The sequence below is a fragment of the Muscardinus avellanarius genome (assembly GCF_963383645.1).
Source record: "Muscardinus avellanarius genome assembly, chromosome: 9".
In the NCBI taxonomy this organism is placed as follows: domain Eukaryota; kingdom Metazoa; phylum Chordata; class Mammalia; order Rodentia; family Gliridae; genus Muscardinus; species Muscardinus avellanarius.
This window is the reverse complement of record NC_137795.1, coordinates 4,513,611-4,529,249: the sequence shown is the minus strand read 5'-3', so window position 1 is coordinate 4,529,249 and position 15,639 is coordinate 4,513,611. Positions and strand designations below refer to the sequence as shown.

General features: G+C 41.0%; 1 pseudogene across 1 annotated transcript; it reads right to left on the bottom strand.

Annotated features, from left to right (window-relative positions):
* Positions 1-1,194: 1,194 nt before the first annotated feature.
* Positions 1,195-13,734, bottom strand: LOC308267255 (large ribosomal subunit protein uL22-like; annotated as a pseudogene). The gene is made up of 4 exons: positions 13,468-13,734; positions 11,939-12,216; positions 6,381-6,599; positions 1,195-1,380 (listed from the first exon to the last, which is right to left on the bottom strand). The product of its transcript is annotated as a large ribosomal subunit protein uL22-like (transcript).
* Between the last annotated feature and the right edge of the window lie 1,905 nt (positions 13,735-15,639).

Below are 15,639 nucleotides of genomic sequence, written 5' to 3'. Positions count from 1 at the left end.
GCCTCTGAATCCCCTTGCTGCCCACCTCCCTGCTCACACCTGCAGTGTCACCTCACCTCAGTATCAGTTCCCTAATACCCAACTTTTCAAGGCTCCCAACTCCTGCATTTCATCAATTTCTTACTCATGCTGCATCTTTTGCCTAATTTTCCCTGGAACATTCTTTTTAATTATTGGTACTAGGGATTGAACCCAGGGGTGTTCTACCTCTGAGCTATAGCTCCAGCTCTTTTTATTTTATATTTTTGAAATGGGGTCTCACTAAGTAGCTGAGGCTGGCCTCGAACCTGCCATCTTTCTGTCTCAGCCTCCAAGTACTGTGATTACAGGTGTGCACCACTGCTCTAGGCTTGGAACATTCTTGCCACCCCTTTGCCCTCCCACTCTTGCTTTGCTTTTTCTTTCTTTCTTTTTTTTTTTTTTTTTTTTTGCGGGTCTGGGGATGGAACCCAGAGACATTTGACCTCCAAGCTATAACCCCTGCCCAATTTTTTTTTATTATTTATTTATGTATTTATTTCAGTGGTACTGGGCTTCCTGGAAGCCCTTCTACCTCTAGGCTACACTCCCAGACATCATATATATATATATATATATATATATATATATATATATATATTATATGTGTGTGTGTATATATATATATATTATATATATATGTGTGTGTATATATATGTGTGTGTGTATATATATATATATATATATATATATATATATATATATATAATTTGGAAACAGGGTCTCTTAAGCCAGTGAGGCTGGCTTCAAACCTGCACAATCCTCCTGTCTCTGCCTCCCAAGCGCAGAGATTACAAGTGTGAGCCACCACACCCGGCGCTTTGTTTTTTCTTGGCAGCGTACAAACTCTTGCATTAGGGTCTCCTAAATCCCACGTACTCCTGGCTCCTGCAGCAGCTTGTATTGAGTTGTGCTACCCTGATAAGCCCATTGCATCTCTCACGGCCTGGCACTTACGTGCCCCTGCACAATGGCAGATAGGTGACAGAGACCTTGCCTACACCTGACCACCATTCTTGACATGACAGCTTCATGGCTCTTCTCTTTCTGTGTCTGGAGTCTGGGGCTCAATTAGGTTTCTGAATATAAATTCTATCTTTTAATTAAGAACTATGGAAAAGTATATATGTGACCGTGGGAAGATTAGTACCTGTGGAGGTCTGCATTCTTTCTACTTTAGGCTGTTTTGGAGACTTTTCCCTCCCCTGGGACCACACCTCTTTCCCAATAACTGGGCAAGAGAGTGAAGAGGCGAATGTCTGTATCTGACGTGACTTGCATCGCTTTCCTGTTTGCTGCTGTTTCCTTTTCATGGACCATTAGCAGCTTCCAAAGGCAATATTCGTTCACTGTCACACTGTGCTATGGGGGGCCGTTTGAACAACTTCAGACGAGGGCATTAAGTGCAATTCTGGATGAGAGTCAGCACATAACCAAATAAAAATAATAAAGGGAAAGCTTGTAGGAGCCATTTGGAACGCTGTCCCATGCTGAATTCATTTGCAGCCTCGCAGAAACCTACCCATCACCAGTGATAAGCCCTGAGCCCGACCGTACCTTATATAATTGTAAAATATTTCATATCCTCAGGAACAGCCCTGCTCATTAGCTTTTCCTTTTTTGGAGATTGTCTTGGTGGAATGCTGAGATTCTAATCAGTGGGAGAAGGAGAAAATACAGATTTTGATTTTAGCAAGCAAAAGGAAAAAAAATAAAAAGGTGCACTTCTCGTAGCTTCTCTCCTCTCCTTCAAATGAACACTTAGGAGGCCTTTTTTGCACTCTCCAGAAATAGGCACCTGGTACAAGGGGGATGAAGACGCTAGGCAAGGTGATTCAAGGCAGGTTCTTAGTTTGGTGTGAGTAGTCACTGTCGCACTCTCCCTGGTCTCCAGGTGGGGGCAGTTTTAGGAATAAAACTGAACATCAAGCATAGGGATTGGTGCCCAGGGCTGGGACCCTGACGGGCCCCCCAGGTGAGGGCCAGCTTCCCTCCTGAAGAGTCTCCTAAGTCTACATTCCAGGAAAACCATAGGTCTAGCCACGTCAGGAAAGGTTGGCTCTCATCAGCATGCCCTAACTCACTTGGCAGCACAGCCACCTCGGGGAGATAGAGTATTAAAAATACTGACTTCCAGAGACCTCTGAAGTTCTGACCCAGTCAATCTAGGGCGGAAGAAAGGAGGAAGGATAATATATGTTCTAAGAAGTGGTTCTGAATAAGCCTATGGACAGGCAAATTAGAAAACACTGCCATTATTTACATATCTGTTTCCTTGAGAATCGCTGATAACCAGTTTTGTTTAAGATGGTGTCCTGGGGACTATGCAAATAGAGTAGAAGTAGATGTGGATCCTGCCTTCCAGGAATCCACAATGTAAGGTTCGTGATTCTTCCAGAAAGCTGCCAGTTTAATGTTTTGTCTTTGGTTTTTCTACGGCTCAGTGATTGAGAGGAACAAATTCTATTGGTGAACTCAGTAAAGCAGCCAGCCAAGAAATTCTGTGGAGTGTTTGTGCAAGATACCATTACTGAGATCTGAGATGGGTATTATCTCAGAGTTGATCCTTCAGCCTAGCCAGGGATGATCCATAGTAGTATACCTGGAGAAAACTTTAAAAAACACCTTCTTAAGTTCGTATAATAAAATAGTAAGATTACAAAAGTCATAGCTAACATTTATCACGTTTATTACTTTCTGTGGTTTTGTTGAAAACTGCTTTGCTTGTATTATTTATTGTTATTGTACCGATTCTAGGAGAGTGTCTGATACATAGTAAGTATTCAGTGTGGTGGTGCACACCTGTAATCCCGGTACTTGGGAAGCTGAGACAAAAGAAGCATAGGTTCAAAGACAGCCTCAGCAAAGTAATGAGACTCTGCAACCTAGTGAGATTCTTTCAAAACAAGTAATAAAAATAAAAATAGGACTGAGGTTGCAACTTGGAGATAGAACGCCTCTGAGTTCAATCTTCGATACTACTACCATTACTACTACTACTACTACTACCACTACTACTACTACTACTACTACTACTACTACTAATAATAATAATAATAATAATAAGAAGAAGAAGAAGAAGAAGAAGAAATGCACTATTAGCTTACCTAGTCTTCAAGACAAGTCTCTAAACATTAAACCCTCCAGATAGTCCCATACTCTGGGAAGGGGGCCTAAGGAATCTCTCTATCAAGATGTCTGCAAGATTTCTAAGATTTGTCAGATTTTTAAGGAAAAAATCTGGAACAAATTTTCTAATAGATATTTATTTCCTCTGGGCAACATTTTATTCCATTTTCAGTTTATATGCATATATTACAAAGTCAAGAAGCTTTCCATCTATTTGGGTAGCTCATACTGTGGTTGTTATAGTTTGGATAGACTGTTCCCCAGAAAAACTCATATATTGGAAATTAATAAAATGCTTAGAGGTGAAATAATTAAATCATAAGAGTTTTAATCTAACTGGAGGATTAATAATTTGAATAAACTCATTGGGTGGTACTATAGGCAGGTAAGGTACAGATGGAGAAGGTGGGTCACTGGGGACATTGGGGACTATATGTATCCCTGGTTTTTTTTTTTTTTTTTTTTTTTTCTCTCTCTCTCTCTCTCTCTCTCTCTCTCTCTCTCTCTCTCTCCTCTCTCTACCCTCTCCCCTCTCCTCTTCTTCTTCTTCTCTTCTTCTTCTTCTCTTCTTCTTCTTCTTCTTCTTCTTCTTCTTCTTCTTCTTCTTCCTCTCTCTCTCTCTCTCTCTCTCTCTCTCTCTCTCTCTCTCTCTCGCTCTCTCTCTCTCTCTCGCTCTCTCTCCTCTTTCTCTGTCCTTACAGGCTACTGAATAGCTTTCCACTACCATGCCCCATGGCCATGATGTTTCTGTCCTGGAGCAGCCAACCATGGTCTGAACCTTGGAAACCATGAGCCAATAAACTTTGCTTCCTCCAAGTTATTCTTGTCTAGTATCTTGGTCACAGAGACAAAAAAAAATTAAAACAGCAGTCCACATCAAAAGCAGTCCACACCAATAACATAACATTTATTATTAAAACATTTTTATGTATATTGGTTAAAAAATGGTGACTGTGGGATAAGGCACATATCAGTTGCTGTAACAAACAAAGTCAACTACCAAGAAAGCATCTCCTTGACCAAAAACAAAACAAAACAAAACAAAGCAGCAAATATACATATGAATGAAAACACAAAAAGGGAACCCTGGCTGAATAAAACCCAGTAGTTAGGACAGGAGATAGAAAAGAGCCCACATGTGTGATTGATCTGGTGAAAGCCACAGCCACAGAGGGTCACACCATCTTGGCCTGCCCAGTGGCAGAACTCCAGCATTTTAAGTCATCAGCACCTCACTTAAGGGATGAAAAAAGATCCAATATTCTGCATGCTTAGCCAGAAATGTGCACCTGCAGCTGTACCCCATGCCCTCTAGAGACCTGGAGCCCCCAGGACACTAAGTTAACTGCACTTTACAGTGGAAGACAGTCAAGAGCAGTCACAGAGACCCCAGTGGTCTGAGATTTGACAGTCCAACCCTGAGGAGATTGGTTATGCCTTACAGAGACAAAGAAGAGGTCCATCGTGCACACACAGGGTCCCCGGGAGTAGCTCCAAGCTTACATCAGGCACCCACCACCAGTGTGCGTAGGGAGACACATGCCCAGGGCCAGAAAGTGCATACCTCCCACCCATTTACAGTGACACCAGCTGCCCAGAGACCCAAGCGCAAATTGATGAGAGGCACTAGCAGAAAACAGGCACCTCTCTGCCAGCTCTGACAGAGAGACACCAACACAGGGTCCCAAAAATTACAGAAGACCCAAAAGTGAGGCTGCAAATGGAGACTGTAAGTCACTACTATAGGTTACTGAGCAAATGAGAGATCTTGGAAAGTGCTCGAGCACCTACTATAGTGAGCAGACATTAAATGGCTGAAAGTATCCACGCTGACCAGGAGAACTGAAGAGGCCAGGTCAGCTCTGTACTTGTATATTTGAAGGATTGTTTTTTTTTTTTTCTTTTGTTGTTTTTTGTTTTAATTTAGTTTTGATTTGGTGTTGTTGTTTATTTGGTTGGTTTTTGTTATTTCCTGTGTGTTTGCTTGTTCCCTTTCCTATTCCTTTTACAAGCTTCCTCCCTCTCTTCTATCTACTCTCTTCTCTCTAAACTTTTTTTCTTTTTCCTTGTCTTATATTCAATCTATTTCATATCACTATACCTAAATACTCTACATTGGCTACAAGAATCCCTCTATATATTCACTATCTCTCATCTCTATCAGATACTACCTATACTTAAACTTTTATTCAACTCAGTCATATCTTCTACTTTATCCTATTCCTGTACCTGTCACTCCAGCTCTTCCCTCTTCACCCAATTGTCACCACTGAAAACAACACTAATTTCCCTTGTATAAACCTGTGGACACCTCTAAATCCTTATGGCTAAGAATGGAGCAGAGAAGTGAGCCACAAGAAAGGACTGCAGACATTAAGATAAAATAACCACAGCTAGTGGAAGGAAATGCTCAACAGCCTGCAAATCGAGGCTTAAAAATGCACAGGCCACAAACTATTCTGCTCACACCTTTGAGTGGACTCTCTATAAAGGTGGTGACAGTCATAATACCTGAGGAAAGAAGAATGAGAAATCATGGGATGATCCCAAATGAGATTCCCATTCTCTGGCATGATTAGAAATAACCCGATGCCCTAAGTTCATGTAATAGATGATGCAAGTCTGTTAAAATTAGGTTTGAAACTTGACTCTTGACTCATGGCATGCCAGTGATATGACTATATGTAAAATAATTAGGCTTTCCAAACTTCAGTGTTCCCATTTGTTAAGTGAAAATAATAAAATAGCATTGCATGGTAAGTATAAAATGCAATAGCTAACAATAGTAAAACCAGAACCACATTAGAATAATACAAGCATACAGATCACAGCCAGTATTTATCAGGCGCTCACCCTGGGCTGAGCACTGTGCTAGACAATGTCTTTCTAAGCACCTAAAGTTAAGTGACTGTTCTATTTGTTTTGTTTATTGTTATCTTTCCAGCCCTGAGGACAATGCATGGCACGTAGTAACTGTCCAATAAATATTTGTTGAATAAATGAGTGAACCCATTATTAATTTATCTAATCTATAAAACAACTCTTTGAGCTAAATGTTTTGGCAAATCTATTTGATACACGAGAGAGCTGAGACTTAGTTAAGTTTCTTGCTCATCAGCAGATAATGAAACAGGGATCGGTCTAAACACCTTCCTGTGCTCTCTATGAACCAGTAATTGTATGTATACTGCTATTTATTGACAAGATGAAGAGATCTAATGTTAGATTTTCACCCCGACATCTGTTACTGGGGGAGAAGTCACATTAATTTGGTTGTGATACGAGATCCCAGCCTTGTCCTTATACCATCCTGTCGACAAATGTGCCTTTTCAGAACCTAGGAGCCACCAGAACAGGGCAGCATTCTCTTTATCCAGCTCTGGTGGCCTGGTGGCCCCACTGCCTGCTTTGTGAGAGCTTGACTCAGAATCGTTGGTTGTCTTTCCCTCCCACTGAACAGTCACCGGGAAAGGCAAGAACTCTAAAACTGCTGGACTGAAAATGAAATATGCAATGGCTTCAGGCTATGTTTTCCCTTTGCTTGGAAGCACAGCCATGATAATTGTTTCTACAAAAAGAAACTACAACTCTGGCAAAAAAATAAAAAATAAAACCCTCTGTTTGCTCGAACCTATCATAAACCATTGCTGGTAATTATAGAAGCTGATTGTGCGACAGTTTAGTTTAACTTAATTGGCAATTTTTTTAAGCTGCAACACAATAAAAATAGTAAAGAAAGAGTTAGGTTCTGGAGATGGAACATTTAGCTTTGGTGAAATGTCAAAGATCTGCATGCACTGTCAAAGGTGTGGGACTGTACGGCTCTGCTGTCAGCCCTGTTATTTAAACTTTTTCCCTGGTATTTTAAATTTGGTTTCTTGAATGCACAGGGTCTGGTGTGGGCTTTTATCTCATTGTTCCTAAGCATGATTTTAAATGGTCATGAGAAGAAATGGGCCCCATAAACCAATTTAGACATATGGGACTCCTGTGTCTGGGAGAGATGACTTGTGCAAAACAAACTAGCTGCGTCCCATTACAAGTTAAATGTAATCGTCTCTTTTCAGGGTTCAATTTACTTGATTAAAAAAAAGTTGATTAAACCTTTACCTCTCTATCACTGGGGACACTTTCATCCTTGTTTTTTCTCCCTAGCCCCCATCATCATGTTCATCAACTTGTTTATCACTTCATCTATTCTCCTTGTCATCCTCATCTCCTCCATCATCATCACCATCATTATCATCATCATCATCATCATCTTAGTAATAATAGTCATAATGACTAGCATTTATGATTGCTTCCATAGGCCAAATATCAGGCAATGACACTAGGTAGATTATCCCAAGTAACCTTCACAATTCAAAAAGGCATCCATTAGAAAGTGGCAGAGCTAGCCAGGCATGGTGGTGCATACTTGGACTTCCAGTACTTGGGAGGTTGAGACAGAAGGAACACAGCTTTGTGGACAGTCTCAGCAATTTAGTGAGGTACTCTGGAATGTAGTAAGACCCTGTTTCAAAATAAAGGAATAAAATAGGGCTGGGGTTGTAGCTCAGAGGTCAGAGGTAGAATGCCCTTCTGGGTTTCAACCAAGCAGAGAGAGAGAGAGAGAGAGAGAGAGAGAGAGAGAGAGAGAGAGAGAGAGAGAGAGAGGGAGAGAGAGAAGAGGTAGAGCTTATATTTATTTATTTTTATTTGGTGGTATTGGGGTTCCTGGAAGCCCTACTACCTCTGGGCTACACTCCCAGACCTATTTTATACTTTTTTATTTTTGGAAACAGGGTCTCTTAAGCCAGCGTGGCTGGCTTCGAACCTGTGTGATCCTCCTGTCTCCTCCTCCCAAGCGCAGTGATTCCAAGTGTGCACTACCACGCCCGGCTGGAGCTTATATTTAAACCCCTGTCTGACACTAGGGCATGTGCTTTTATACAAAATATTTCCCATTGCTCTTAGGTTTTTTTCTGTAACTGTGCTTTCATCTCCAGGTCAAAGCTTAGCCTAGCCTAATTTCATAGCCAAGGCAGAAAAACAGAGCAAAATCCAGTGAGGTTTCTATTCAGCAAGGCTTAGAATTAGTATTTCAACCTGTGAAGCTGATATGTAGTATGTCAGGAAGACTTTTGGGGTCAGTGTCCCTTCCAGAAAGCATCCTTCCATGTAAAACAACATTTGCCAATGCTCCTCCTCTGGATGGGAACTCTGGCCTCCTTCCAGCCCAACCTTCCAGGTCCCAAATAGAAACAAAGCCCTTCCCTGAATGCCAGCCCACTGTCCAGGATCAGAGAGATTCCTACTACTGGCTCCTTCTCCCCAGGGCTTAAATCCCTACTCTTCCTACCCAAGAGTGTGCAGCAATGTTGAGTGGTACATTGAGATGCTTGAGTAAATTTCTTTTAAATGAGAACTTCAGTAATGGTGATGATAGTGATTTCTTGAGTGTTTTCTGCCAGGAGAATTCTAAGTGCTTTTCTCGGTACTGACTGCCCTCAACATGACTCTAGGAGCTAAGTTTGTTGCTTTCCTCATTTTCCCCATGCAGAAATGAAGTCAAAACAAGTTAAGTGACTGCCAAAGGTCATACACCCAGACAGTGGCAAAACCAGACACCCCCCCAAAATGGCAGGCTTCATCTGAATGTCATGCTCTGGGTTATGATGTTATGAAGTATGCATTTCTTCTTCCTCCCTTTTCCTGGTAGACAACTTCCAAATCTTTGGAATCTTCAATGTGATAAGCATCTTTACGTATGTTAACAAAATGGTTGATGGCTAGTGGCTCCTAGGTAGCTTCAGGATGAGGGCTGGATGAGGAAGACCAAGGCAGGATTACAGAGTCGAGACTTTCCGTCCCACCTTCCAAACTCTGGGGAGCAGGCAGCCTGTCCCCCAGGTTGAGTGGACCACAAATGGCCAAAGACATAATCAGTCCTGCATGTATAATGAAGTCTCCATAAGAACGAGGACAGGGTTTAGGGAGGGGCATGGCATCTGTGTACTCCTTCTCCTACACTTTGTTCCATGCACATCTCCACCCATCTCCTTTGTAATGTCTTTTATAATGAATATCAATGGAAGCGGTTCCCTGAGCTCTGTGGGCTTCTCAAGAAAATTCGCCAAGCCTGAGGAGGGTGTTGCAGTATCTCTAATTTACAGGCAATGGGTCACAAGTACTAATGAGTGTCAGACAAAACATAGATAGTAATGTGATCATTTATACGGTGATAAGAAAAATATCAGTGAGCACAAGGGTGTGGCATAGGATCATAATCGCAATCCAGTCACAAAAACACATTTGAACATCAAATAATTTAAGTGTATTCTGAAATGTAATTGTCGTATAGAAAATGCTATTGGCTTCCATGGTGCTTAGGTTTCAGGAGGCTGGAACTGAATTTTACACTGATTACACGCATTTCCAGGTTACATGATTCATTTGGAGTAGAAGGGTTTTGCTGTCACTCGTGTTACTATTTCAACATTTGTATCAGAAAAAACAATTCCTGTTTATTCCCTTCGTTTTTATGCCATAACAATCAACATGGGCAATTTCTGCGATTCAAAGAGTGTAAAGATCTCTCCCCACCAGAGTCAAGCCATGGGTCCTGTGGAAGACACCAGCTGGGTGTCCCCTAACCCACTTCAGTTTGATATCATCTTATTGGAAACACAGTCAGATCCAATGGTTGAGGTCTCAGTCGCCAAGACTGCTCCCTACCCTCAGTATCAGTCACAGAGCCACAAGTGATTTACTCATGACCCACTGAAAATTAGAGCTCCCGCGACTCCTTCCTCAGGCTTGGTGAATTTGCTTGAGAATCTCACAGAGCTCAAGGAGATACTTCCATTTAGATTTGTTATAAAGGACGTGGATGGATAACTGGGGGCTTTGTTTGCCTGAGACTCATTAACTTTCCACCATATTATTGGCACTTATACGTGTTTGTTTTTGACACTGATGGTTCTGATGTTAACATGGAATGCCAAGCGTTGCATGGGTTGAACACTTGGTATATATATCCAGGTGTGTCCAGTCCTTCACTGATTATGTAACTGACTAGGATTTTTTCCTGGAGGAGATGTCACCCTTGCAAAGCAATAAATGGGAGCAGAACTTGAGAAAGTGCTTGGGACACTGGAAAGCAGAGATTGCCATTGTGGTGAGGTGTCTGATTATGCAGGGAGGGAAAATAGAAGAAAAGACAGAGGGCCTATACTAACAAAATGGGTAGACAGGGAAACTAGGATTCCTGCATGCTGCCCCAGCTCAAACTTTGGGACATGTGGGCCTTGGGGACCTGTGCTGGGGATAAAGGCTATGTATATGTGTGTAGACTGCCCTTGCCATCCCGGAGAGCCCAAGAGCCAGGAGCATCTTTGGCTGTGGGACTTGGTACTTGTTCTTCCTCTGCAGCTTGGGTTCATTCCCTCTTTGTGTCCAGAGCAAGGGATTTGTGTCAGCAGTGGCTGTAGCTTCCCTTCAATTTCACTCAACATTAACTTTTTAAGGTTATCCATTTTATACAGTATAATCAGACCTAGCTCATTGTATATATATATATGATGTGTACATCTACATTTTATATGATGCTTATTTTAAATTATCCATTTTCTATTAGTAGTATTTTGATTCGTTTCTAATTGTTCCCATTGTCACATTTAGTTTTAAAATTAAATTAGAGTTGTTCTGGTTTTTTTGTTGTTTGTTTGTTTGTTTGTTTGTTTGTTTGTTTGTTTTTGCAGTACTGGGGATGGAACCCAGGCACATTCTACCTCTGAGCTATACCCCCAGTACTATTTTTTCTTATTTTTAATTTTTAAACAGGGTCTCACTGAGTTGCAAAGGGCCTCACTAAGTAGTTGAGGCTGTCTGCAAACCTCAATCCTCCTGTCTCAGCCTCCTGGCTTGGAGTTTAATTTTTGTATCATGTGTAAGGTAGGACTTCCACATGTCACAGTGACTTTATGGACTATCCTATATTACTTTTACACAGGAAATACCCCTGAGGTTTATTCCAAGTATTGATATGCCTATAGATCTAAATTTGGTGACTGTAGTATTCCATTAACCTATGTATCTATCTTTTAACAAATACAATATTTTAATTATAGTAGATTTACAGCAAGATTTGATGACTGATAAAAGACACACTGCTATATTTTCAACATTAGAAAGCTGTAGTTTAGGATATGGATATCCAGCTTGGGTCATTATGTTTAAATCAGAAACAAAGTATAAATTTGTTCTCTTCTCGGGTTGAAAAATTGGAACATCATCTATTGTCTGTATTTAATCCTTGAAGCAATCTTCTAGGATTGGAAGTGTTATTCCCATCTTAGAGATGACACACAAGCAGCAGTGATATCAGGCAACTTGCCTATGTGAAGATTCGGAAAGTGGGGCCAGGAACAGTGGTGCACATCTGGAGTCCCAGTACTTGGGAGGCCAAGACAGAGGATCACAGGTTCAAGGTCAGCAACGTAGTGTGACCCTCAGCAACTTAGGGAGACTTTGTTCCAAAATAAAAACATAAAATAAAATAGGGCTGGGGGTGTAGCTCAGAGTTAGAAATTCTTTAGGTTTAATCCCTAGTACCAAAATGAAAAAAAAAAAAAGACATTCAGAAAGCGGCATGTGCGAAGTCTTTTTGACCTCAAGCTTGGTGTTAATAAAGGATATTGTTTATCAGATCGCAGTCTCTCATGAAGCCACATGAGAAACAATTACTAATTTCATTTTTTATTTTTTTATTTTTCTTTGCATTTATTTTATGCTAAATTTATTCCCTTACCCAAAGTTGTGGTTTCTTTAGTTTCTTCTGGGATATGTTTTTTCTTCTGTGCAATCTCCTCTTCTGGTTTGGGAACAACCTGCCCTTCTCAGTGAGGGTCGCCTCAGTGTGGCAGGGAGCTCCATCCTGAGTGATCTCCATGAGCTCTGTAGGTGCAGCAGTGAATCTTGGGGGCTTTGTTCCCCTGGAGATGTTCAATGACCAGAGAATCCACATCTAAGCTCTTAAGTTTAGCGATACTTTTTGCATTTTTAAAAATGTGCAGCAAGCCGGGCGTGGTGGCTCACGCTTGTAATCCCCGCGCTTGGGAAGCTGAGACAGGAGGATCGCACGGGTTCGAAGCCAGCCTCACCTACTTAGTGAGGCTTTTAGCAACCTAGTGAGACCCTGTTTCCAAATAAAATATAAAAAAGGTCCGGGAGTATAGCCCGGAGGTAGAAAGCCTCTGGGTTCCACTCCCAGTACCATAAAATTAATAATAATAAAATAAAATAAATAAAAATGTACAGCAAAAGAGTTCCTTTTTCCCCACATCCTTGCAATTGCTGGCAAGGATGTGGGGAAAGAGGAACTCTTTTACACTGTTGGTGGGAGTGCAGAGTAGTTCAGCCACTATGGAGATCAGTATGGAGATTCCTTTAAAAACTGGGAATAGCTGGGTGTGGTGGCGCACGCTTGTAATCCCAGCATTCGGGAGGCTGAGACCGGAGGATTGCGGGTCGTGTACAGCCTCAGCTACTTAGTGAGGCTCTCTGCAACTTGGTGAGACCCGGTTTCAAAATAAAGAATAAAAAATAGGGGAGGGGGTGTAGCTCAGAGGTCAAATGCCCCTGGGCTCCATCCCCAGACCCGCCAAAAAAAAAAAAAACCCAAAACTGGGAATAGATCCACCTTATGATCTGGCTATACCACTCCTAGGTATCTTTCCAAAGGGGTTGAAATCAGAGAACTACATTAACATATGCATACCCATGTTCATAGCAGCACAGTATATAATAGCCAAAACATGGAGCCAACCTAGGTCTCCATCAAGAGATGAATGGATTGCAAAATTATGGGAAATACACACAATGGAATTCTATTCAGCTATAAGGAAGAGTAAAATAATAGCATTTGCAAGAAGATGGAAGGAACTGGAGAACATTATGTTAAGTGAGATTAGTCAAGCCTAGAAAGAGAAGGGACGTATGTTTTCTCTAATATGCCCAAGCGAGGGAGTAGTGGTAATACCAGAGGGACTCCAGATGATGGAGGGGAAATCTCAGCAAAGCTTGAATGGAAAGATAGGAGAGGAAGAAAGCTGAGGTTGTTCAGTGGAGGAGCTACATACGAATATGTGTAATAGTATAAATATGACATGGTTAACCTGGACACTCTGTTGGGAGGGGGGAAGAGATATGGAGGGGGAAGGGCATGAAGCACAATCTAAATGTACACCACTTTCAATATGTTCCGCTTATAAAAAATAAAAATTAAAATAAATAAATAAATAAATAAATTTTTAAAAATGTGCAACAAAAATTTAGTACTCCTTTTGGGGCCACTGACCCTGTGTCCAGCCCCACTGTTTGGCCTGAGTGCACCTAGCCAACCAACTTCACCATTGTAATGCCAAAATGGCACACACTGCCTCTTTTAAAGTGACACCTTTCAGATACTTGGTGGCTTTTTGGACATGCATAACTTTGACGGGATGGACGGTTTTGCGTGTGTTCATAAAATGAACACAAAGATTTGAATCTCTTGATTTGCATGATATTGTGGGATTTTTCTGGGTCAAGAGAGCAGTGAACCATTTCAACAGGTCACCTCAAGCCGTTTGCAGAAAGAGAGAAGAAACACTTCTCCCCCTGGGTGTTGGAAAAAGATTCAAATTTTGCTTGACACTTTAACTCAGAAGTTGACTTAATGATATGTACTCTATTTTGCTCCTTTTCTGAATCCTCTACTTTAACATGCATTTTTCCTGTCTTGAACTTTAAATATCTTGGTATATTAATATAGTAGGTTTTATTGCACATCTTAAATATTTTACAGATAAAAAATACAGGAATACATGTTATTTCACAGCGCTCTTCAGACTTCAATGTGCATTCAAATGACCGAGGATCCTGTTGAAATTCAGATTTTTAAGCATAAGGTTCGGGACGGAACCTGAGACTGCAGCTCCGAGAGTCCCAGGCGAGGCCTGTGCTGCTAATCCAGGGCCACACCTTGAGATGCAGGGCTCAGTACCCCGGGTGAGACCAGAGGCACCCTCGATCTCCAGCCTTCCCCGGAAAAGAGAGATATGCCTTAGTGGGCTGAGATGTTGATGGTTCATAGATTTTCTGTATCTACTTTGAAGTACAACTGGGGAGAAAATTTTTTTTTCTTTTGTGTGATCTATCCTCAGCCACCTTTCCCAGTTAAGACAAAGGCTTTTCTGGCCAAGGAGAACCTTATAGTTTATCAAAGACAAACTACTTTTGTCCAGGCAGTTTTTGGATTGGACTTTTTAAATCTTTTTTTTTTTCCAGTTTATTGGTAGTAGGTCTTTTCTTCCCTGAAAGCAGTCTCAATTGGGGTGGCACATTAAAAATTTCTGGGAAGCTTTTAAAACTTGCTGTACCCAAGACACACTCCAACCCAATTAAATCTGATGTCCTGGGGCAGGGGCTTCAGAAGTGTTTAAAGTGTCCCAGGTGGTTCCAAACTGCAGGAGGGCCAAGAAGCACTGCTTTAGAGGGTCTCTTTGGCAGAATTTTAGGAGAGTCTGCCCTCCCAGACAACTGTCCTGACAGGAAGCTGCCTGGTGGGGCCTCAGGACCTCTTCCAGCCTGAGCAGTTCCCAGGCAGGGTACACAGCTCACTGTACTCAGAACCCTTTCTCCTCCCCGGCCACTGGAAACTTCTGTTTGGAATCTTATATGAGTCTTAGTTCTTTGAAAATGTTTTATTTTAAGACACAAATACAGTTTATGGGGTAGATATTTTAAATCACACAGATTTTTTTTCTGTACTTACTTAAAAACTAATAAATTATGCACTGAATCGATTGCTGCCTCTTCCCTGGGCATATTTATCTGCATCCCCATTTCTTTGTAATCCATTCTCATGTCCAAATTCATTGTACTGGAAGGCAAGTTTTAAATTTGCGCTTCAGTTATGTTTTTATGAAAAGAAAGTCAGAAGTTGGAAATCTATGTAACCTTGGCATCGAATCGCAGCTTTTCTAACTACTAACTGTGTTAACTGTGGGTTTTTTTTTAATATAAAAAGACCAACATAATATGTTTTCATATGGCAGTTAAACGAGTTGAAGAAATTTAGTTACTTGAGAATATATAACAAGATTTCTTTCATTTTATAGAGACTCAAATTTTTAGTTTTCTTCCTTCCCAACTTAGAAAGAAATTGCAATATATACTTTCTTATAATTGGTACCCCTTCTTCCCCTAAAAGAGATTGGAGGAGACGGAGAGAACAATACTATGCCAACATACAAACAAATATTTAATGGGAAGCCTGAGCCTGAATGAGATCATTCTTTTAGAGATAACTGTCACATTCCACCATTAAGAAGTGATATGTTCTCCATCATCTTCATTCAGATGAATACGTTTGAACAGAAGAATTGCTACTAAAATTCCTCATGAAATGTAGTAATGGCTTTCTTATTTTTTTCTCTTTTTAGCTCTTTTCTTTTAAATTGCAGTCTG